This window comes from Aquarana catesbeiana, linkage group LG04 (genome assembly GCF_042186555.1).
Source record: "Aquarana catesbeiana isolate 2022-GZ linkage group LG04, ASM4218655v1, whole genome shotgun sequence".
Classification (NCBI taxonomy): Eukaryota; Metazoa; Chordata; class Amphibia; order Anura; family Ranidae; genus Aquarana; species Aquarana catesbeiana.
This window is the reverse complement of record NC_133327.1, coordinates 690114611-690137794: the sequence shown is the minus strand read 5'-3', so window position 1 is coordinate 690137794 and position 23184 is coordinate 690114611. Positions and strand designations below refer to the sequence as shown.

The following is a 23184-nucleotide window of genomic DNA, read 5'->3' as shown; positions in this document are numbered from 1 at the left end:
CAAAAACAACTGGCATTTTTTTATGTTGTATATAAAAAACAACTGCCATTTTTTATGTTGTATATAAAAAAAACAACTGCCATTTTTTATGCTGTATGTCAAAAACAACTGCCATTTTTTATGTTGTGTATCAAAAACAACTGCCATTTTTTATGTTTTATATAAAAAAACAACTGCCATTTTTTAATGTTGTATATAAAAAACAACTGCCATTTTTTAATGTTGTATATAAAAAACAACTGCCATTTTTATGTGGTGTATATAAAAAACAACTGGCATTTTTTATGTTTTATATCAAAAACAACTGGCATTTTTTTATGTTGTATATAAAAAACAACTGCCATTTTTTATGTTGTATATAAAAAAAACAACTGCCATTTTTTATGCTGTATGTCAAAAACAACTGCCATTTTTTATGTTGTGTATCAAAAACAACTGCCATTTTTTATGTTGTATATCAAAAACAACTGCCATTTTTTATGTTGTATATCAAAAACAACTGCCATTTTTTTATGTTGTATATCAAAAACAACTGCCGTTTTTTATGTTGTATATAAAAAAACAACTGCCGTTTTTGAATGTTGTATATAAAAAAAACAACTGCCGTTTTTGAATGTTGTATATAAAAAAACAACTGCCATTTTTTTATGTTGTATATCAAAAACAACTGCCATTTTTTTATGTTGTATATCAAAAACAACTGCCATTTTTTTATGTTGTATATCAAAAACAACTGCCATTTTTTATGCTGAATATCAAAAACAACTTCAGCGTTTTGAATCGCGGACAAATTTGCCATGATTCTGCCTGAGAGGTGTTCATGACAAATTGCGGGACGCACGTTTGAGATGCCGTTCATTTGAATGGCACCTAAAATGGTGGTGAGGTTCTGCAGCCAATTTGTCGGGTGACCCGCAACGCTCGCAGCTTTAGGTTTAGGCTACAAACAAGTACAATATGCAATTAGCAAAGCGATTGAAGGTAGATATTAAGGCAAAAACATATCATTTTATTTCTTTTCGATATAGTAAATAAGTAGCTCAGAGACAGGAACCGAGAGGGCGAGAAATTGGAATGGGCGGCGCACATATATGAAGAATTGACTCTCACAGTGACACTGACAGCCGTGTGCAGCAGCACAGATGATGATGACATCACACTGACACGTCCCCTCCGGAGTCACGTGACCCTCTCTCTCCATGCCAGGTGGTCCCTTCAGTCCACTCCCGGCTTGCTTTCCTCCCGTTCCACAGACGTTCCCCCACATCATGACTTTATGCGACACACTCCCGGCACAGTCCGAACACACTCCCGGCACAATCCGAACACACTCCCGGCACGGTCCGAACACACTGCCGGCACGGTCCGAACACACTGCCGGCACGGTCCGAACACACTGCCGGCACGGTCCGAACACACTGCCGGCACGGTCCGCACACACTGCCGGCACAATCCGAACACACTCCCGGCACGGTCCGAACACACTGCCGGCACGGTCCGAACACACTGCCGGCACGGTCCGAACACACTGCCGGCACAATCCGAACACACTCCCGGCACGGTCCGAACACACTGCCGGCACGGTCCGAACACACTGCCGGCACGGTCCGCACACACTGCCGGCACGGTCCGAACACACTGCCGGCACGGTCCGAACACACTGCCGGCACAATCCGAACACACTCCCGGCACGGTCCGAACACACTGCCGGCACGGTCCGAACACACTCCCGGCACGGTCCGAACACACTGCCGGCACAATCCGAACACACTCCCGGCACGGTCCGAACACACTGCCGGCACGGTCCGAACACACTGCCGGCACGGTCCGCACACACTGCCGGCACAATCCGAACACACTGCCGGCACGGTCCGCACACACTGCCGGCACGGTCCGCACACACTGCCGGCACGGTCCGCACACACTGCCGGCACGGTCCGCACACACTGCCGGCACGGTCCGCACACACTGCCGGCACGGTCCGAACACACTGCCGGCACGGTCCGCACACACTGCCGGCACGGTCCGAACACACTGCCGGCACGGTCCGAACACACTGCCGGCACGGTCCGAACACACTGCAGCAGGCACTCGGATGGTCTCGGCCAAGTGTCACAGCCATATTTTTTACTGACAAGCTTTTTCTTTCACTGGCATTTACTGGCAGGAGAAAAGTGCCCATTTTTTACTGGCTGCCAGTAAAAATACTGGCGGTTGGCAACACTGGCGTGGAGGAGGAGGAGGGAGGGAGCGGCCTGTCATTGTGTATACGCCCACATGTGTGACTCTGTAGTCACATGGGCTGCTCAGATGTGATGGGGGGGAAATGCTCATCATAGAAAGTCACTGAGAACTGAGCATGTGCAGAACTGCCAACACCGCTCTGCAAAATCCCCAACTGCATTGGGGACATGGACAGGAGGGGGAGGTAGAGAGCAGCGGGATCAACCAGGATTTTTGCAGAATACAGAAAAGGAATCTCATAGTGATGAGTGAGTGTGACCGGCGTGGAATACACCATTTACTCATCGTTTTTTATGATGGGGGTTCCCTGTGTGTGTTTTTTTGTCGAGGAAAAAACAGTCAAAAATTAAAAAAAAAAAAAAATAAATACAATAATTGCACATTTTATCCGATCCAAAACCCCTTCTGATTCTGACACTTAAGCTGGCCGTACATGGATCGAATTTCAGCAGGGACCGGCTGAATTTTCAATCCATGTGTGGCCACTGCAGCTGAACAAATGCCCGTCTACCGATCGACTCGTGTTCAGCCGCCCTGTTGGGTTTTAGGCGCTCGATCAGCACATGCAGGCGATGGGTGCAGCACCGATTTGTGTATTCTGAGAGCAGGCGGAGTCTCCTCCCTGTCTCCCCGCTCTCAGAATTCAATGACGCAGCCGGGGGGGACTCCCGCATTCACATCGAATATTTAAGTGGGGGGGATCGGGTCAGATTTTTCTTTTTTGGTCTACTTGCTGACTACATGAAAACAAAATGCTGACCTATGTATGGCCGGCCTAACTTACCCTGGTTATAGATGGATCGAAATTTGGCCGATCAGTTTTTGGCTTTAGAGAAGTTTTGTGCAAGAACAAGCTTTGCTCCCCTCCCGAAATATCAGCCAATAGAAGAAAAGAGGAGAACTAAATCCAAATCATGACCGATTCTTCCCCTGTGCAGATTACAGAGAACATGGCTGGCCAGATACAGCGCCTTAAAAAAGTATTCATACCCCTTGAAATCTCCCACATTTTGTCAGGTTACACCAAAAAACATAAATGTATTTTATTGGGATTTTATGACCAACACAAAGTGTCACATAATTGTGAAGTGGAAGGAAAATGATAAATGATACAAATAAATATGTGAAAAGTGTGGGGGAGGGGCATTTGTATGGCACCCCCTTTACTCCGATACCCCTAAGTTATAGTGGAGCCTTCAGAAGTCACCTAATTAGTAAATAGAGTCCACCTGTGTGTCATTTAATCTCAGTATAAATACAGCTGTTCTGTGAAGCCCTTTGAGGTTTGTTAGAGAACCTTAGTGAACAAACAGCATCATGAAGGCCAAGGAACACACCAGACAGGTCAGGGATAAAGTGGTGGAGGAGTATAAAGCAGGGTTAGGTTATAACTCATATTCCTATGTAATCACTCCGTGCCCCGAGCCAGTGACTCGGGTCCAACAACACGAGCCGCCCGCTATAGGAACCCGTTGTCTAGATACTGCGTAACAACGTCATCATTAAAGGGGAACTCCGCAATCAGCAAATATCGTCTGCAATCCATCGGTCATGTGACTTCTGGAATCTCGGTGATCTTTGTGTATTTCCCCCAGATCTGTGCTCCAATCCAGTGTGAGACTTCTAATAAAGACCGCCCATTGCTGCTCTCTCCTTGTGTGGGGTGACTGGTCTTGTCTCCGCCCCTCCTGTAGTTTTCTGTAGTGGGCGGCGCCTGTTGGGCCCCTCCCACAGCTCCGCTCCCTCTCTCCTTGTACAGAGTGACTGGTCTTGTCTCCGCCCCCTCCTGTAGTTTTCTGTAGTGGGTGGCGCCTGTACTAGAGGAGGCCATGCAAGGACCTGCTGAGCTGGCACTAGCAGCTGCTATCACTGAGATGGGAGACCCTGACACCCCCAGGACCAGCTAACACCCAAATCCCACCTATCTCCCCCCCCCCCCATACACCCCATTTACTCTGCCCCAGTATCCACCCCGTAACCTCAAAACAGCCCTCAACACTGTGGGTCCTGCTGTGAGCTGCCTATGAGCTGTGACCCACAGGCCATGACAGAGCTGCACGATTAATCGTTAGGAATCGAGATCACGATTTTTTTTCCACCCCCTCGCGGTCTTCACAAAGCATTTTCCCGAATCTATGCAGAGTTCTCTGCTCAAGCCGACAGCTGTCAAAAAAATTAATAAACAAGTAAAAAAAAAAAAAAAAAACAGGCAGTCTGGCAAGTTTTAAAACATTCCTCAGCAGCTGAGCTAAAACATTGTAACGTTTTGTTCTGTAGATCAAAGGAATGAACTTCGGTCTGTAAATGAGGGAAGTTTAACCACTTAACCCCTTCCCGACCGGAGCACGCCGATATACGTTGGCAGAATGGCACGGCTGGGCAAATGGACTTACAGGTACGTCCATTTGAATTTCCCGCCGTGCCATTGCATGCGTGCGCCGGCCAGGAGCTCCGTGAGTCGGGTCGCGGGTCCCGCGGACTCAATCGCCCCGGGGATACCCGTGATCGCCTCGCGGAGAGGACGAACGGGGAGATGCTGATGTAAACAGCATCTCCCCGTTCTGACTAGTGACAAGTGTCACTGATCTCTGCTCCCTGTCATCGGAGCAGAGATCAGTGATGTCACACATACAGCCCCTCCCCCCTACAGTTAGAACACATCCCTAGTACTGACTTAACCCCGCTCCGCCCCCCTGGTGGTTAACCCCTTCACTGCCAGTGTCATTAACACGGGATTCAGTGCATTTTTAATCGCACTGATCGCTGTATAAATTACAATGGTCCCAAAAATGTGTCAAAAATGTCCGATGTGTCTGCCATAACGTCACAATAAAAATGGCAGATCGCCGCCATTACTAGTAAAAAAAAATTATTAATAAAAATGCCATAAAACTATCTCCTATTTTGTAGACACTATAACTTTTGCGCAAACCAATCAATATACGCTTATTGTGATTTTTTTTTTCACCAAAAATATGTAGAAGAATACGTATCGGCCTAAACTGCGGAAGAAAAATGTTTTTATACATTTTTTTGGGGATATTTATTATAGCAAAAAGTAAAAAGTAATGCGTTTTTTTTCAAAATTGTCGCTCTTATTTTGTTTATAGCGCAAAAAATAAAAACCGCAGAGCTGATCAAATGCCACCAAAAGAAATCTCTATTTGTGGGGGAAAAAAAAGACGTCAATTTTGTTTGAGAGCCACGTCGCACGACCGCGCAATTGTCAGTTAAATCGACGCCGCCCCGAATCGCAAAAAGTGCTCTGGTCAGGAAGGGGGGTAAATTCTTCCGGGGCTGAAGCGGTTAAAGACTAAACCTTTTTCTGACACTTGTTGGTTTCAAGGTAAAATCATCATTTTTTGCTAGAAAATTACTTAGAAGTTAGAACCTCTAAATGTTTTATATATATATTTTAGCAGAGACCCTAGAGAATAAAATGGCGGTTGTTGCAATATTTTATGTCACACTGTAATTGCGCAGCAGTGCAATTATTTTGTAAAAAAAATACACTTTAACTAATTTAAAAAAAAAAAAAAAAAACCTAAACAGTAAAGTTAGCCCAATTTTTTTGTATAATGTGAAAGACGATGTTACGCAGCGAGAATCGTGATCTTTATTCTAAACAAAAAAATTGTGCTTCTGATTTTGGCCGGAATTGTGCAGCTCTCGGCCATGGCCAGCCCCCAGCAGGACCCGCAGACATTTGGTTCAGAATATTTTTTTTTCTTCTTGTTTTTCTCGCTCTAAAACTTCTAGGGGCGTCTTCTGGAGCGAAAAATAAGATCTGTCATGGAATGGTTTTGTTTGAAAAATGTTGATGAGGGAAAATGAGGAACCAGAGAAGGCAAAACAGAAGCAGATTAAAGAGGAACTGCAGTCCACTCACATGATTTGTAATAAAAACATCTTTGCCATTCTGAAGCTTCCCTCCAACCACTTTGCAGATTATTTTATATATACTGTGATTCTGTATTTGCCAAATATGCTGCAGAAATCTCCCTCCACTGAGTCTGGCTGCAGCCATTTTAACTGTGGGCAGCTGAAGCTGCTGCCTGTTCACTTCCTGGATTTACACAGACACACTTCCAGCTCTGCAGCTCTCATTGGACCTCTTATGACTCATAAGAGGTCCAATGCATGATGAGAGAGCTGTGCATGATGTCATAAGCCTAGGGCTAGAGACCAGACAGGAAAAAAGGTTTTACTATCCAAAGATAAAACAACAACAACAAGAGGAGAAAATTTAACCACTTCAGCCCCGGAAGATTTGGCTGCTGAATGACCAGGCCATTTTTTGCGATTCGGCACTGCGTTGCTTTATTTGACAATTGCGCGGTCGTGCGACTCTGTACCCAAACAAAATAGATGTCCTTTTTTCCCCATAAATAGAGATTTCTTTTGGTGGTATTTGATCACCTCTGCGGTTTTTTTTTTTTGCGCTATAAACAAATAAAGAGTGACAATTTTGAAAAAAAAAAAAAAAAAAAACACAATATTTTGTACTTTTTGCTATAATAAATATCCCCAAAAAATAATCAAAAAAACATTTTTTTCCCTCAGTTTAGGCCGATATGTATTCTTATAGATAGGATGCATGAGGGGTTACAACCCCTTAAATAGATGGAAAGGTGAATAAAATTCTATAAAGTTACTTTGTATTCTTCTTCTTCTTCTTCTTCTTCTCCGCTCCTTGGAAAGTGACGGAGATGGAGGATGATGGCGATTGTCTGGCGATTGTCTGGCGGCTCGGAAGAAGGGGTGTGCGACGTCGCAGAGGAAATAAAGGAGGGACAGGCGGGTTATTAAGAGACTCTCTATATAGAGATCGGTGTGATTCCAAACATGAGTATCGATCGCTGTAAAGAGAGACTCCATTCACAGCGCTTCATAAATGACTGAAATACACACAAAACATCCCCAAAACCGAAAGCGGAACTTAAGTCATTTTTTCATCTTCCATCTATTAAATCTTCTGCCCTTTTGTTGTTGTTGTTTTATCTTTGGATAGTAAAACATTTATTTTCTACCAGTAAATCCCTTATACAGCCCACTTCCTGTTTCCTGTCTGGTCATTATCCTAGGCTTATGACATCATGCACAGCTCTCTCTCTCTCTCTCTCACTCTTGTGAGAATTTGCCAGGAAGGGAGGGGGGATGAGTCATAAGAGGGCCAATGAGAGCTGCAGAGCTGGAGGTGTGCCTTTATGTGAATCCAGGAAGTGAACAGGCAGCAGCTGCAGCTGCCCACAGTTAAAATGGCTGCAGCCAGAGTGAGTGAAAGAGAGATTTCTCTATTATATTTGGCAAGTACAGAATCCCAGTATATATAAAATAATATGCAAAGTGGTTGAAGGGAAGCTTCAGAACGGCAAAGATGTTTTTATTACAAATGATGTGAGCGGACTGCAGTTCCTCTTGAACCCCAAGCAGGTATAATAACGATCACTACGGGGTCTATTGATAGAGGCTTGTTGGCGCCGCAGTGCACACCGGAATGTGTTCTCAGGTTGTGCCGCATTTTGTAATCAGGGCATTTTTTAGACTCTTTTTTGTGTTATTTATTGTAGATTGTAGTACTATAGTGCTCTGCGCTGCAGCACATTACACTGCACAGAAAGCACCGAGGAGCGTGATGTACATCGCATCGGTGTGGACAGAGACCGAGGACATAAAGCAAAGGGCCTTGTTCTTACGTTGAGACTACATCCATCGCTGCCGCTGTCAGTGATCCCCAAATGTTTTCATTTGGTCCATGCAGAACACCTGCTGCTCTCCCCCTCACACTCAGCCAGCAATTCTTGGCTGTCAAAATGACAGCCAGGAGTTGCTGTGTAAATACAGTACTGTAGCTGTAGAAGCTGTTACAGTCTAAAAAAACAGACAGATCGGACGCAGTGTTTATAAACATTGTTCAGATGGGTGATAGAGATGCAAAATAACATTGTTTATAAACATGCTATTTCTCTATCTTCTGTCTGATCATAAACAATTATAATTTGTATCTCTCTATCCCCCTTCTGATCAATCTTTATAAACAATATTGCTTTGCATCTCTCCATCTTGTCTGAGCAAAGTAGCATTGTTTCTAAACATTGTTCAGATAAGAGATAGAGAGATTGTTTATAAACATTGATCAGACCAGAGATAGAGGGATACTAAGTAACACTGTTTATAAACGTTGATTAGACAGGAGATAGAGAGATACAAAGTAACATTGTTTATAAACATTGATCAGACAGGAGCTAGAGGGCTACAAACTAACATTGTTTATAAACATTGTTCTGAGGCAAGAAAAAGAGATACAAAGTAACATTGTTCATAAATATTGATCAGACAAGAAATGGATACAAAGTAACATTGTTTATAAACATTGATCAGACAGGAAATAGATAAAGTAACATTGTTTATAAACATTGATCAGACTGGAGATAGAGAGATACAAAGTAACATTGTTTATAAACATTGATCAGACAGGAGATTGAGAGATACAAAGTAACATTGTTTATAAACATTGATCAGACAGGAGATAGATAAAGTAACATTGTTTATAAACATTGATCAGACAGGAAATAGATAAAGTAACATTGTTTATAAACATTGATCAGACTGGAGATAAAGAGATACAAAGTAACATTGTTTATAAACATTGATCAGAGGAGAGCTATAGAGATACAAAGTAACATTGTTTATTAACATTGATCAGATAGGCGCTAGAGGGATACGAAGTATCATGGTTTATAAACCTTGTTCTGAGGCGAGCTAGAGAGATACAAAGTAACATTGTTTATAAACATTGCTCAGGCAGAAGATGGACAGATACAAAGTAACATTGTTTATAAACATTGATCAGACAGGCACTAGAGGGATACAAAGTAACATTGTTTATAAACCTTGTTCTGAGGCGAGCTAGAGAGATACAAAGTAACATTGTTTATAAACATTGCTCCAGCTTGTCTATGGGGAATAGGTAGCTGGCGCAAAGTCAAATAATGGTGTCATGCAGCTACCTAGTGTAAATGAACTCTCTGAGGCTCCGGTGGGGGGAGTGCTACTTTAATTCTGGATTTGTGGGAGGGGCATAGACACGGATCTCTGGGATATATAAGAAGTTGCTGTGCGGTTCGGCCCTCTAAAGCTCTAATGTCAGTTGTGGGTGGAGCTGGCCCTTGTAGGAACAGACAGTGATGTGCGGTGCAGGCGGCAGGGAATGCCACCCTTCTCTCTGAACCCTCGGTGTCTCTGATTTGCCCGTCTCTTGCTGTACATGCATTAATATTTAATCCCAGCTGCTGCAGCACGGACAACACTTGTCCTCGTTCCCCGAGGCCATCGGCCCCCGTCTGAAATTTCAGCAGCTTTACAAGTCGGACGTGAGATCCGGACCGCCGTCTATAGTTACCGGGGGAGGCCGGAGTCAGCGGGACGATACCTGTCTATACCTGTCCGGGCAACATGTACAAGCAGAGGACATGTCCGCTGTGTAGGGGGTGCCACTACTCAGGGGCCCAGAGAATAAAGGGGTCCCCCTAAGGAAGGAGGGGCTTCCCTGGATTTTAAGGCTGCGTTCACACTTCTTCATTTCAGCACAAACTGACTGGCATGAAAACGCACATGAACGCACGGGCATGAGGATGACCCAAGTCTGAACCTGACTGACCTATCAATGGCAAAGCCAACAGCCAATCAGAGGCAGTGGAGGCTCCCCCCCCCCCCCACAGCTGTACGTATGGAAGGGGTGTGTGAATGTGCGGCTGCAAAGCGAGGAACGCCTCCTTTGACAGCTTTCCGGTGGGAGAGCTCAGGCGGGTTCCGACTTCTGTCCAAACACACCTGAGCTCATCACTGAGGGGCACAACAGGGGTACAGAACCAAAAATTTAGCACAGGGATGGTGGGAACCCCTCATAATGGGCACAGCGGGTGTACAGACCCGGGAACTCAGCACAGGGATGGTGGGAACCCCTCATAATGGGCACAGCGGGTGTACAGACCTGAGAACTCAGCACAGGGATGGTGGGAACCCCTCATAATGGGCACAGCGGGTGTACAGACCCGGGAACTCAGCACAGGGATGGTGGGAACCCCTCATAATGGGCACAGTGGGTGTACAGACCCGGGAACTCAGCACAGGGATGGTGGGAACCCTTCATAATGGGCACAGTGGGTGTACAGACCCGGGAACTCAGCACAGGGATTGTGGGAACCCCTCATAATGGGCACAGCGGGTGTACAGACCCGAGAACTCAGCACAGGGATGGTGGGAACCCTTCATAATGGGCACAGTGGGTGTACAGACCCGGGAACTCAGCACAGGGATTGTGGGAACCCCTCATAATGGGCACAGCGGGTGTACAGACCCGAGAACTCAGTACAGGGATGGTGGGAACCCCTCATAATGGGCACAGCGGGTGTACAGACCCGGGAACTCAGCACAGGGATGGTGGGAACCCCTCATAATGGGCACAGCGGGTGTACAGACCCGGGAACTCAGCACAGGGATTGTGGGAACCCCTCATAATGGGCACAGCGGGTGTACAGACCCGAGAACTCAGTACAGGGATGGTGGGAACCCCTCATAATGGGCACAGCGGGTGTACAGACCCGAGAACTCAGCACAGGGATGGTGGGAACCCCTCATAATGGGCACAGCGGGTGTACAGACCCGAGAACTCAGCACAGGGATGGTGGGAACCCTTCATAATGGGCACAGTGGGTGTACAGACCCGGGAACTCAGCACAGGGATGGTGGGAACCCCTCATAATGGGCACAGCGGGTGTACAGACCCGGGAACTCAGCACAGGGATGGTGGGAACCCCTCATAATGGGCACAGCGGGTGTACAGACCCGGGAACTCAGCACAGGGATGGTGGGAACCCCTCATAATGGGCACAGCGGGTGTACAGACCCGGGAACTCAGCACAGGGATGGTGAGAACCCCTCATAATGGGCACAGAAGGTGTACAGACCCGGGAACTCAGCACAGGGATGGTGGGAACCCCTCATAATGGGCACAGCGGGTGTACAGACCCAGGAACTCAGCACAGGGATGGTGGGAACCCCTCATAATGGGCACAGCGGGTGTACAGACCCGGGAACTCAGCACAGGGATGGTGGGAACCCCTCATAATGGGCACAGCGGGTGTACAGACCCGGGAACTCAGCACAGGGATGGTGGGAACCCCTCATAATGGGCACAGCGGGTGTACAGACCTGAGAACTCAGCACAGGGATGGTGAGAACCCCTCATAATGGGCACAGCGGGTGTACAGACCCGAGAACTCAGCACAGGGATGGTGGGAACCCCTCATAATGGGCACAGCGGGTGTACAGACCCGGGAACTCAGCACAGGGATGGTGGGAACCCCTCATAATGGGCACAGCGGGTGTACAGACCCAGGAACTCAGCACAGGGATGGTGAAGACCCCTCATAATGGGCACAGCGGGTGTACAGACCCGGGAACTCAGCACAGGGATGGTGAAGACCCCTCATAATGGGCACAGCGGGTGTACAGACCCGGGAACTCAGCACAGGGATGGTGGGAACCCCTCATAATGGGCACAGCGGGTGTACAGACCCGGGAACTCAGCACAGGGATGGTGGGAACCCCTCATAATGGGCACAGCGGGTGTACAGACCCGGGAACTCAGCACAGGGATGGTGAGAACCCCTCATAATGGGCACAGCGGGTGTACAGACCCGGGAACTCAGCACAGGGATGGTGAGAACTCCTCATAATGGGCACAGTGGGTGTACAGACCCAGGAACTCAGCACAGGGATGGTGAAGACCCCTCATAATGGGCACAGCGGGTATACAGACCCGGGAACTCAGCACAGGGATGGTGGGAACCCCTCATAATGGGCACAGCGGGTGTACAGACCCGGGAACTCAGCACAGGGATGGTGAGAACCCCTCATAATGGGCACAGCGGGTGTACAGACCCGGGAACTCAGCACAGGGATGGTGAGAACTCCTCATAATGGGCACAGCAGGTGTACAGACCCGGGAACTCAGCACAGGGATGGTGGGAACCCCTCATAATGGGCACAGCGGGTGTACAGACCCGAGAACTCAGCACAGGGATGGTGGGAACCCCTCATAATGGGCACAGCGGGTGTACAGACCCGGGAACTCAGCACAGGGATGGTGGGAACCCCTCATAATGGGCACAGCGGGTGTACAGACCTGGGAACTCAGCACAGGGATGGTGAGAACCCCTCATAATGGGCACAGCGGGTGTACAGACCCGGGAACTCAGCACAGGGATGGTGGGAACCCCTCATAATGGGCACAGCGGGTGTACAGACCCAGGAACTCAGCACAGGGATGGTGAAGACCCCTCATAATGGGCACAGCGGGTGTACAGACCCGAGAACTCAGCACAGGGATGGTGAAGACCCCTCATAATGGGCACAGCGGGTGTACAGACCCGGGAACTCAGCACAGGGATGGTGAAGACCCCTCATAATGGGCACAGCGGGTGTACAGACCCGGGAACTCAGCACAGGGATGGTGGGAACCCCTCATAATGGGCACAGCGGGTGTACAGACCCGGGAACTCAGCACAGGGATGGTGGGAACCCCTCATAATGGGCACAGCGGGTGTACAGACCCGGGAACTCAGCACAGGGATGGTGAGAACCCCTCATAATGGGCACAGCGGGTGTACAGACCCGGGAACTCAGCACAGGGATGGTGAGAACTCCTCATAATGGGCACAGTGGGTGTACAGACCCAGGAACTCAGCACAGGGATGGTGAAGACCCCTCATAATGGGCACAGCGGGTGTACAGACCCGGGAACTCAGCACAGGGATGGTGGGAACCCCTCATAATGGGCACAGTGGGTGTACAGACCCGGGAACTCAGCACAGGGATGGTGGGAACCCCTCATAATGGGCACAGCGGGTGTACAGACCCGGGAACTCAGCACAGGGATGGTGAGAACCCCTCATAATGGGCACAGCGGGTGTACAGACCCGGGAACTCAGCACAGGGATGGTGGGAACCCCTCATAATGGGCACAGCGGGTGTACAGACCCGAGAACTCAGCACAGGGATGGTGGGAACCCCTCATAATGGGCACAGCGGGTGTACAGACCCGGGAAATCAGCACAGGGATGGTGAAGACCCCTCATAATGGGCACAGCGGGTGTACAGACCCGGGAACTCAGCACAGGGATGGTGGGAACCCCTCATAATGGGCACAGTGGGTGTACAGACCCGGGAACTCGCCAATAGAGAGAGAGGTTAGGTGGTTTACCTCTCCAGCCTCTCTACCTAACAATGAAATATCAAGCTTCAGAGTCAGTGGACCAACTATTTACAGTATGACTTCTTTTTGTGGATTGACCCATAAACTGATTAGAGGTTGGCTCATGGGTTGGGATTGTCTGTGTCACAGGAAGGGATGGCAGTGAGAATTAGATGAAAAACTGAAGCCACAAACTGGTAAGCATTTCAGGTCTTCATTTTCAGTTTATAATGGAATTCGCCTTTAAGAATATTTTCTAGTTTCCCCCAGGCCTCCTGTGTACTCCCTGCTCACTCGGAGCAGGTCTAGGCGGGAGGCGGAGCAGGTCTGCACGCTGGGTGGGAGGCGGGAGCAGTTCTGCACACTGGGCAGAAGCAGGTCTGCAGGCTGGGCGGTAGAAGGTCTGCACGTTGGGTGGGAGGCAGAGCAGGTCTGCACGCTGGGTGGGAGGCGGAAACAGGTCTGCACGCTGAGTGGGAGGCGGAGCAGGTCTGCACGCTGGGTGGGAGGCGGAGCAGGTCTGCATGCTGGGTGGGAGGGGGAGCAGGTCTGCACGCTGGGTGGGAGGGGGAGCAGGTCTGCACGCTGGGTGGGAGGCGGAGCAGGTCTGCACGCTGGGTGGGAGGCGGAGCAGGTCTGCACGCTGGGTGGGAGGGGGAGCAGGTCTGCACGCTGGGTGGGAGGCGGAGCAGGTCTGCACGCTGGGTGGGAGGCGGAGCAGGTCTGCACGCTGGGTGGGAGGCGGAGCAGGTCTGCACGCTGGGTGGAAGGCGGAGCAGGTCTGCACGCTGGGTGGGAGGCGGAGCAGGTCTGCACGCTGGGTGGGAGGGGGAGCAGGTCTTCCTTTTCCTCCTCCAAGGATCAGCCTCATGCATTTCCGTGATGTGGTCATTCTGCCTTCCAGCAGGATAATAACCAGTAAACCAGTGCAGCTGGTCATGGTAGCAAATCAGCTTCTAACTTCAGCTTGTTCAATTAAGCTTAACAACAAGCCGTTGTTCACACTGAGGGCGGGATTGAACGCACAATTTCAAATCGGCATTTTAGTCCGACTTCAGGGGGGATTGGACAGACATCTGGGTGGGCTCATGTACAGATGCCTATTGAAATCGCCCCCGAAGTCACCAAAAGTAGTGTGGGCACCGCAAAGTCAGCGTCACACCGATTCGGGCTCTGATCTGGCATGTGATCTGACATGTCAAATCGGCCCGGTATGGACGTGGGCCAAAACCTGGAAGCTGATTGGTTTCTATGTGCAGCTTCACCGGGTTTTGCGCTCTCCAGGTTCAGTAAATCTCCCCGTGTGTCCTGACTGTTCAGCATTGGTAGTCTGACCCACCCCCACCATGGAAATGGATGGTGCAAACATGGGACAAGTTACTGCAGGCTGAGTAAAATCTTGTGGTGGGCCGTAGTTTGGAGACCCCTCATTTAAGGGATCGCTATGGTAGCAAAAAAGAGGGGGGGGGGGTTTTGTACATTTATAGATCTTTCTGTACTCGGCTCCTGAGCTTTATCCAGAGGGGTGGTAAAATCTCAAACCTCTTGCAGAAACACCTTCACTCATCCTTCACTCCTTCACTCCTCCTTCACACCTTCACTCATCCTTCACTCCTCCTTCACACCTTCACTCCTCCTTCACTCCTCCTTCACTCCTCCTTCACACCTTCACTCATCCTTCACTCCTCCTTCACACCTTCACTCATCCTTCACTCATCCTTCACCAGGGCTGGACTGGGACCAAAATTTGGCCCTGGACTTCATCCAGACTGGCCCACTTTGACAGGTCTCTCCCATGCCGGCTTGCCACCCAAGCCCCCCACTAGCCATTAGCCGTTCTACATTATTTCTCTTATAGGCAGTACCAGTGGGGAAGCTAGACATTATTTCACCTGGGGCAAAGAATCAGTTTGGCGCCCCCCCCCCCAATGGGACAAGATTAGGCAGGAAAGTGAGGCCGCCCTCCTTCCAGATCGTATGATGAGCTTCTCAGTGTTGACTCCTGAGCATCATGTCTGTATTCAGGCGCGCTGCATAACTAGCCAGGGAGAGGAGGTGAGCACTGCGGGGGGGGGGGGGGGACAGAGGACCGGAGGGAGGCAGCGGTCCACTGTCACTGAAATCGACCCACTGAGCCATCGGCCCACTGGGAAACTCCCTGTAGTCCCAATGGCCAGTACATGCCTGTCCTTCACTCATCCTTCACTCCTCCTTTACTCCTCCTTTACTCCTCCTTCACTCCTCCTTTACTCCTCCTTCACTCCTCCTTTACTCCTCCTTTACTCCTCCTTTACTCCTCCTTTACTCCTCCTTCACTCCTCCTTTACTCCTTCACTCCTCCTTCGCTCCTCCTTCGCTCCTCCTTCGCTCCTCCTTCACACCTCCTTCTCCAAAAACATGGGGGGGGGATCAGTCAGTGGGGTGACATTCCTATTTAATAAAACAGCTCAGAAGCCTCCTGTGTCACCCCAAGTCCCCTCTCTGGACTCCACCCCCCTTCAGTCTTGCACAATGTACCAGCTCCTCTCCTGGATAGAAATGGCTTCCTCTGATTTCACCGCATACTGTGAGCTTCTCAGTTTTCTGATCCGGCCCTTTGGAGGTTGAATTCCCCAATATTCTCCAAACCCCGAATTATTGCCCTTTTTTTGTGCAGTCCAGATTAAGGTCGCCACCTTTTCTTCAAGTCAAGCGGCGCACAGCAATTTTTTTTTTTTATAGTATAAACTATACATATATTTTGCAATTAAATAACAGTTATAATCATATGAAATTATTCACAAGAGTTCCCCTTTACATCAGAGTCCCCAGAGTTCCCCATTTACATCTGAATCCGCAGAGTTCCCTTACACTGTTAGGGGGGACTCTGACATAAGGGATGCTCTGGGAACCCTAATTTAAGGGGGAACACTGAGCACTCTGATGTACGAAGAGGACTCTGATTGAAGGGGGAACACCTGTGGCCTCTGGTGTAAAGGGGAACTCTTATTTAAGAGGGAACACTGGGAACTCTCATGTACAGAGAGGACTCTGATGTAAGGGAGAACTCTGGGAACTCTGACATAAGGGATGCTCTGGGAACCCTAATTTAAGGGGGAACACTGAGAACTCTGATGTACGGAGAGGACTCTGATGTAAGGGGGAACACTGTGGCCTCTGGTGTAAAGGGGAACTCTGATGTAAGGGGTGCTCTGAGAACCCTGATTTGCCTTAGTGTACTCACTCAGAGGCAGGAGAGAGAAGGGAGGACACGTCAGTCACAGACAGGGATGGATGGTGAGCTCATTCACCCCTTGTCTGTCAGCACCTCTCATCCAGATGTATCTGAAGCTGCTGGACTCCAAATTTCTGGCCCCCCACTATCCATTTCTGAGGCACAGCGCTGGGGATTGGAGTGTGGGCAGACACAGAGGGGTAGGGAGGGAGATGTGGGGGGGGGGGACTGTAAGTGCTGGGCAGTGTGAAAGAGAGTGTAACAGACACTCTCAGCTCAGACAACTGCAGCCAGCAACCCTGCTGGGAAGCCATAGTCCGGTCTGAATAATGTGTCCCCGAACTGTCCGGGTGAATCCTGGACAGGTGGCAACCCTAGTCCAGATGTTAATACACATACATGGTATGGTTGCCACCCCATCCCTTTGAACCCGAACACATATTAATTACTCGGGTTCTGGGGCTGATTAAGGTGGTAATAAACTCACTTGGTGCCTTTTCTGCATTTAATTGGCCTCAGAACCCGAGTAATTCATATGTGTTCGGGTTTAAAGGGATGAGGAGGCAACTCTAAGGAGGTCCGATACATTTTGCGTTGGTTACCTTGTTTCACACCTCGTTTTCTTTCCTAGTTTCCTCCCCTTTTTTGTATTCTGTTACGTTCTGTGCTGCTCGTATAATCTATTGATGTACTTATATCTATGAATGGATGACGATCTATGGATGGATGACGATCTATGGATGGATGAAGATCTATGGATGGATGAAGATCTATGAATGGATGAAGATCTATGAATGGATGAAGATCTATGAATGGATGAATATCTATGAATGGATGAAGATCTAGGAATGGATGAAGATCTAGGAATGGATGACGATCTAGGAATGGATGACGATCAAGGAATGGATGAATATCTATGAATGGATGAATATCTATGAATGGATGAATATCTATGAATGGATGAAGATCTATGAATGGATGAATATCTATGGATGGATGAAGATCTATGAATGGATGACGATCTAGGAATGGATGACGATCTAGGAATGGATGACGATCTATGAATGGATGAATATCTATGGATGGATGACGATCTATGGATGGATGAAGATCTATGAATGGATGAATATCTATGAATGGATGACGATCTATGAATGGATGTAGATCTATGAATGGATGAAGATCTAGGAATGGATGAAGATCTAGGAATGGATGACGATCTAGGAATGGATGACGATCTAGGAATGGATGACGATCTATGAATGGATGAAGATCTATGAATGGATGAAGATCTATGAATGGATGAAGATCTAGGAATGGATGAAGATCTAGGAATGGATGAAGATCTAGGAATGGATGAAGATCTATGGATGGATGACGATCTATGAATGGATGAAGATCTATGAATGGATGAAGATCTATGAATGGATGAAAATCTATGGATGGATGAAGATCTATGAATGGATGAAGATCTATGAATGGATGAAGATCTATGGATGGATGAAGATCTAGGAATGGATGAAGATCTATGGATGGATGACGATCTAGGAATGGATGAAGATCTATGAATGGATGAAGATCTATGAATGGATGAAAATCTATGGATGGATGAAGATCTATGAATGGATGAAGATCTATGAATGGATGAAGATCTATGGATGGATGAAGATCTAGGAATGGATGAAGATCTATGGATGGATGAAGATCTAGGAATGGATGAAGATCTATGGATGGATGAAGATCTATGAATGGATGAATATCTATGAATGGATGAAGATCTAGGAATGGATGACGATCTAGGAATGGATGACGATCTAGGAATGGATGACGATCTAGGAATGGATGACGATCTATGAATGGATGACGATCTATGGATGGATGAAGATCTATGAATGGATGTAGATCTATGAATGGATGTAGATCTATGAATGGATGTAGATCTATGAATGGATGAAGATCTATGAATGGATGAAGATCTAGGAATGGATGTAGATCTATGGATGGATGACGATCTATGAATGGATGAAGATCTAGGAATGGATGAAGATCTATGAATGGATGAAGATCTATGGATGGATGAAGATCTATGAATGGATGAAGATCTATGGGTGGATGAAGATCTATGAATGGATGACGATCTATGAATGGATGAAGATCTAGGAATGGATGAAGATCTATGAATGGATGAAGATCTATGGATGGATGAAGATCTATGAATGGATGAAGATCTATGGGTGGATGAAGATCTAGGAATGGATGACGATCTATGAATGGATGAAGATCTATGAATGGATGAAGATCTATGAATGGATGTAGATCTATGAATGGATGTAGATCTAGGAATGGATGAAGATCTATGAATGGATGACGATCTATGAATGGATGAAGATCTAGGAATGGATGAAGATCTATGAATGGATGAAGATCTATGGATGGATGAAGATCTATGAATGGATGTAGATCTATGAATGGATGAAGATCTAGGAATGGATGAAGATCTATGAATGGATGAAGATCTAGGAATGGATGAAGATCTATGGATGGATGAAGATCTATGGATGGATGAATATCTATGAATGGATGAAGATCTATGAATGTGTTCTGTATAATACATTGTGAAGGGTTATAGAATATTTAAAAACAATATATACTTTAATAGAAGACAATTGGGGAGAATGGTTGCGATGTTGCAGAACACATGGAGGTCTGGCCTCACATTTCATATAAGAAGGGAGTTTTCACGGTTGCGGCGCGGTGAGCGGGTCGCAGGATGTGAGAACTCGGGGTCGGGATGTTGGTTACATTGTATTGCAGAAAGTTGTCTGCCTACCAGCATGGAGGAGGAAGGAAAGGCTGATACATGGGAGCCGTATTGATGGAAGTTCCCTCCGCCTCCAGCCTGAGAAATGTCATTTCTCCTCCTCTGGCGTGTCGGAGACGATCCATCCCAGTTAAAGGGGAACTGAACCCGTGACTGCGATCATCTTAAAGGGAACCTGTACTGAAATTTCATTCTTTAAATCTGAACTCAGAGGGCGGAGCACTGCTCAGGTGTAGAGATGTTAATCCGGAATCAGTCCCAGATCCCGGCTCCGGCTTTCCACCACATAGACATGAAAAAGTGAAAATTGGCCGCACACTGTGGAGCTCATCCATAAAAGTCCTTTATTCCATAACACGGGACGAACAGCACTGGGGTGTGCGATGCGGTTAACGCGTTTCACATGAAGGGTGCTTAATCATAACCCGTGTTCTGGAATAAAGGGCTTTTATGGATGCGCTCTACAGTGAAGGTGAACTCATGTGCCGTCTTCTTGGATCTCAGTGTTATTTGTGTATTTCTTCCAGATCTGTGCATAAATCCATTCAAAGACCGCTCACTGCTGTTCTCTCCCCTTGTGTAAGAGGGCTGGTCTGGTCGACGCCCCTCCTGTAGTTTTCTGTAGTGGGTGGGGCCTGCTGGGTCCCTCCCACAACCCTCCTCTCTCTCTTCTTGTGCAGGAGGACTGATTTGGTCTCCGCTTCCTCCTGTAGTGGGTGAAGCCTGATGGGCCCGCCCTTCCCACAGCCCTGCTCTCTCCCCTTGTGCAGGGGGACTGGTCTTGTCTCCGCCCCCTCCTGTAGTTTTCTGAAGAAGGTGCGGCCTGCTGGGTCCCTCCCACAACTCTGCTCTCTCCCCTTGTCAGGAGGACTGGTCATGTCTCCGCCCCCTCCTGTAGTTTTCTGTAGTGGGTGGGGCCTGCTGGGTCCCTCCCACAGCTCTGCTCTCTCTCTCCTTGAACAGGGTGGCTGATCTGGTCTCCGCCTCCTCCTGTAGTGGGTGGAGCCTGATGGGCCCCTCCCACAGCTCTGCTTTCTGCACAGACTATGTGCAGCATAGGGATGATGTCTCTGCTACTTCTGGGTTTGCAAAGGCATTTGGTGCTCATAAAGTGCATTTATATCCTTTGCAGCTGTTGAGGAATTTATTTAAATGACAGATTTTGTGGCCAGAGATCAGATTTGATGTAGATGTAAACCCGATCAATAAATTTGTAAAATTTGCAGCTTTTATTATAACAATCCTGCCATGAAGGTCCTTGTTCAGCACTTCCTGATGGAGGATGACAACACTCTGTCCCTGCATTCTGGTTCTTCTGCGTTGTCACCTTGTCACAGGCCAGTGGCTATTCCCTCTGTGCTCCTCTCTGATTTCATTTCAGAAATTTACATGGGTCTGACTTTTCCTGTGTCTGCTTGCCTACCATCTTCTTGCCCAATAAAAATACCTCATTAGCCAGTGACGATGATCTAATTGGACTGGCTAGTGCAGCTAAAATAAGGTCGTCCACATGATATTCTTTTATTTTATTTATTTTATTAGTATAAAAAACACTAAAAAACTAAACCTGGTTTGGCTGTGATTTGCAGAGGTTCATACTGACACTTGTAGTTCCTCATCAACCTCAGGGAACATCATTTCCCTATTACAGTGAGTGGCACCAGGCGGAAGCTACCTGCAGACAATCAATGATTTGGTAACCAGATAATCCGACTACAAAAAAATATGTTGCCTGTCACAGGTTAGGCCCACACAGGGAACGTCTGCTGTGGTTTGTCAACACCGTTAGTGATTTGTGCAAATCCGCAAAAACTGAGAAGTATGCGAAGTGTAGAAGTTACAACGCTTCCCTAATAACCCATACTACCTGAACACCCATCCCTAACTGAACTGTTAACCCTCCCTCTACATGACTACCTGAACTCCCATCCCTAACTGAACTGTTAACCCTCCCTCTACATGACTACCTGAACACCCATCCCTAACTGAACTGTTAACCCTCCCTCTACATGACTACCTGAACACCCTCCACCTGAACACCCAACCCTCCCGACCAGAAAATGTAACTCTCTCTCACCTGAACTGTCAACCCTCCCCTACCTGAACACATAGGCCCCCCCCCCCCCCCCCCCCACATGACTACCTAACTCCCTCCACCTGAACACTCAACCCTCCCGACCAGAAAATGTAACTCTCTTTCATCTGTACTTTCAACCCTTCCTTACCTGGACACTTATGCCGCGTACACACGAGCGGACTTTACGGCAGACTTTGCCCGGCGGACGGGATTTGGTCGGACAATTCGATCGTGTGTGGGCTCCAGCGGACTTTGTTTTCTCAAAAGTTGGACGGACTTAGATTTGAAACATGTTTTAAATCAATCCATCGAAATTGAGTCCGGTCGAAAAGTCCACTCGTCTGTATGCTAGTTCAACGGACAAAAAGCCACGCTAGGGCAGCTATTGGCTACTGGCTATGAACTTCCTTGTTTTAGTCCGGTTGTACGTCATCACGTACGAATTCAACAGACTTTGGTGGATTGTGTGTAGGCAAGTCCGTTCATTTAGAAAGTCCGTCGTAAAGTCTGTCGAAAAGTCCGCCGAGCAAAGTCTGCCGTAAAGTCCGCTCGTGTGTACGCGGCATTAGTTCTCTCTTACCTGAAAGCTCATTCTTTCCCACTTGACAACCTACACTCCTTTACCTGAACACTCAGTCCTCTCAGCCAAAACATTTACCTCTCCATTACCTGAACTTTCAACCCTCCCCTACCTGGGCACTCAACCCTCCCCTCCCTGGACACTCAATCCTCCCCTAACTGAAACCTCAACCCTCCATGCTTGACTACCTGAACCCTCCCTTTCCTGAACGCTCGACACTCCCTTACCTAAACACTCAACCTTCCTCTGCCTGGACACTCAATCTTCCCCTACCTGCACACTCAACTCAGCCTTCAACCCTACCCTCCCTGGACACTCAACCCTCACCTCCCTGGGCACTAAACTCTCTCTTACCTGGACACCTACCTAAACACTCAACCTTCCCCTACCTGGACACTCAAACCTTCCTACCTGGACACTCAACTCAACCTTCGACCCTTCCCTACCTGGACACTCAACCCTCCCTATTTGATTTCTTGCACCCCTTTACCTGAATACTCAAGCTTCTCGACCAGAACATTTAACTCTCCCTCACCAGAACTTTTCAACCCTCCCCTACCTGGACACTCAACCCACCACTACCTGGAATCTCAACCCTCAATGCTTAAATACCTACCCCCCTTCACCTGAATACTTAACCTTCCCAACCAGAACATTTAACTCTCCCTCACCTGAACTTTCAACCCTCCCTTACCCGAACGCCCGACCCTCCCTTACCTGAATGCTTGACCCTCCCTTACCTGAACACTTAACCTTCCCCTTCCTGGGCACTGAACTCTCTTACCTGGACACCTACCTAAACACTCTATCCCCCCCTACCTGAACACTCAACTTAAACTTCCCTACCTGAACCCTGAACACAACCTTCAAACCTCCCCTCTCTGGACACTCAAGCCTCCCCTCCCAGGACACTCAACCCTCCCCTCCCAGGACACTCAACCCTCCCCTAACTGGACACTCAACGATCTCCTACCTGGACACTCAATCCTTC

The 23184-nt window shown here is 47.9% G+C and overlaps 1 protein-coding gene across 2 annotated transcripts in view; it reads left to right on the top strand.

The window, feature by feature from the left end:
• LOC141141076 (uncharacterized) overlaps positions 1-23184 on the top strand; it is a 113256-nt gene that overhangs the window by 52827 nt on the left and 37245 nt on the right. The gene's annotated exons all lie outside the window — the stretch shown is intronic.